At 36.8% G+C, this 2184-nt stretch overlaps 9 pseudogenes; all 9 read left to right on the forward strand.

Annotated features, from left to right (window-relative positions):
* Nucleotides 1-107: 107 nt before the first annotated feature.
* On the forward strand, nucleotides 108-226 carry LOC148433674 (5S ribosomal RNA; annotated as a pseudogene).
* A 116-nt stretch (nucleotides 227-342) lies between these two features.
* LOC148433675 (5S ribosomal RNA) lies at nucleotides 343-461 on the forward strand (annotated as a pseudogene).
* A 116-nt stretch (nucleotides 462-577) lies between these two features.
* Nucleotides 578-696, forward strand: LOC148433676 (5S ribosomal RNA; annotated as a pseudogene).
* A 116-nt stretch (nucleotides 697-812) lies between these two features.
* On the forward strand, nucleotides 813-931 carry LOC148433677 (5S ribosomal RNA; annotated as a pseudogene).
* A 117-nt stretch (nucleotides 932-1048) lies between these two features.
* Nucleotides 1049-1167, forward strand: LOC148433678 (5S ribosomal RNA; annotated as a pseudogene).
* Nucleotides 1168-1283: 116 nt separating this feature from the next.
* Nucleotides 1284-1402, forward strand: LOC148433679 (5S ribosomal RNA; annotated as a pseudogene).
* Nucleotides 1403-1518: 116 nt separating this feature from the next.
* LOC148433680 (5S ribosomal RNA) lies at nucleotides 1519-1637 on the forward strand (annotated as a pseudogene).
* Nucleotides 1638-1753: 116 nt separating this feature from the next.
* On the forward strand, nucleotides 1754-1872 carry LOC148433681 (5S ribosomal RNA; annotated as a pseudogene).
* A 116-nt stretch (nucleotides 1873-1988) lies between these two features.
* LOC148433682 (5S ribosomal RNA) lies at nucleotides 1989-2107 on the forward strand (annotated as a pseudogene).
* Nucleotides 2108-2184: the final 77 nt, after the last annotated feature.

Below are 2184 nucleotides of genomic sequence, written 5' to 3' on the forward strand. Positions count from 1 at the left end.
CTGCCATAACATTCTTTTCTATTACATTTTACATTTCGTTTTTCAACTTATCTTTGAATTTACTTGAGTTAAGAAGTAAAAGAGGTCTAAAGTTAATGTTTTTGAGCACCTACAACCAAACCACACTGGACATGCCCAATCTCGTCTGAACTTGGAAGCTAGGCAGTGTTGGGCCTGGTTAGTACTTGGATGGGAGACCACCTGGGATTACCAGGAGCTGTAGGTAATTTTATACTGCCATAACATTCTTTTCTATAACATTTTAAATTTAATTTTTTCAACTTATCAATGAATTTACTTGAGTTAAGAAGTAATAGAGGTCTAAAGTTAATGTTTTTGAGCACCTACAGGCAAACCACACTGGACATGCCCAATCTCGTCTGATCTTGGAAGCTATGCAGTGTTGGGCCTGGTTAGTACTTGGATGGGAGACCACCTGGGAATACCAGGTGCTGTAGGTAATTTTATACTGCCATAACATTCTTTTCTATTACATTTTACATTTAATTTTTTCAACTTATCAATGAATTTACTTGAGTTAAGAAGAAAAAGCGGTCTAAATTTAACGATTTTGAGCACCTAAAGCCAAACCACAGTGGACATTCCCAATCTCGTCTGATCTTGTAAGCTATGCGGTGTTGGGCCTGGTTAGTACTTGGATGGGAGACCACCTGGGAATACCAGGAGCTGTAGGTAATTTTATACTGCCATAACATTCTTTTCTATTACATTTTACATTTAATTTTTTCATCTTATCATTGAATTTACTTGAGTTAAGAAGTAATAGAGGTCTAAATTTAATACTTTTGAGCACCTACAGCCAAACCACACTGGACATGCCCAATCTCGTCTGATCTTGGAAGCTATGCAGTGTTGGGCCTGGTTTGTACTTGGATGGGAGACCACCTGGGAATACCAGGTGCTGTAGGTAATTTTAGACAGCCAAAATCATTCTTTTCTATTACATTTTACATTTCATTTTTTCAACTTATCAATGAATTTACTTGAGTTAAGAAGTAAAAGAGGTCTAAAGTTAATGTTTTTGAGCACCTACAGCCAAACCACACTGGACATGCCAAATCTTGTCTGATCTTGGAAGCTATGCAGTGTTGGGCCTGGTTAGTACTTAGATGGGAGACCACCTGGGAATACTAGGTGCTGTAGGTAATTTTATACTGCCATAACATTCTTTTCTATTACATTTTAAATTTAATTTTTTCAACTTATCAATGAATTTACTTGAGTTAAGAAGTAATACAGGTCTAAAGTTAATGTTTTTGAGCACCTACAGCCAAACCACACTGGACATGCCCAATCTCATCTGATCTTGGAAGCTATGCAGTGTTGGGACTGGTTAGTACTTGGATGGGAGACTATCTAGGAATCCCAGGTGCTGTAGGTAATTTTATACTGCCATAACATTCTTTTCTATTACATTTTACATTTAATTTTTTCAACTTATCAATGAATTTACTTGTGTTAAGCAGTAAAAGCGGTCTAAATTTAATGCTTTTGAGCACCTACAGCCAAACCACAGTGGACATGCCCAATCTCGTCTGATCTTGGAAGCTATGCAGTGTTGGGCCTGGTTAGTACTTGGATGGGAAACCACCTGGGAATACCAGGTGCTGTAGGTAATTTTATATAGCCATTACATTCTTTTCTATTACATTTTACATTACATTTTTTCAACTTAGCAATGAATTTACTTGAATTAAGAAGTAAAAGATGTCTAAAGTTAATATTTTTCAGCACCTATAGCCAAACCACACTGGACATGGCCAATGTCGTTTGATCTTGGAAGCTATGCAGTGTTGAGCATGGTCAGTACTTGGATGGGAGACCACCTGGGAATACCAGGTGCTGTAGGTAATTTTATACTGCCATAACATTCTTTTCTATTACATTTTACATTTAATTTTTTCAACTTATCAATGAATTTACTTGAGTTAAGAAGTAAAAGAGGTCTAAAGTTAATGTTTTTGAGCACCTACAGCCAAACCACACTGGACATGCCCAATCTCGTCTGATCTTGGAAGCTGTGCAGTTTTGGGCCTGGTTAGTACTTGGATGGGAGACCACCTGGAAATACCAGGTACTGTAGGTAATTTTATACTGCCATAACATTCTTTTCTATTACATTTTACATTTAATTTTTTCAACTTATCAATGAATTTCCTTGAG

Source organism: Taudactylus pleione, unplaced genomic scaffold, assembly GCF_031769625.1.
Source record: "Taudactylus pleione unplaced genomic scaffold, aTauple2 ptg002179l, whole genome shotgun sequence".
In the NCBI taxonomy this organism is placed as follows: domain Eukaryota; kingdom Metazoa; phylum Chordata; class Amphibia; order Anura; family Myobatrachidae; genus Taudactylus; species Taudactylus pleione.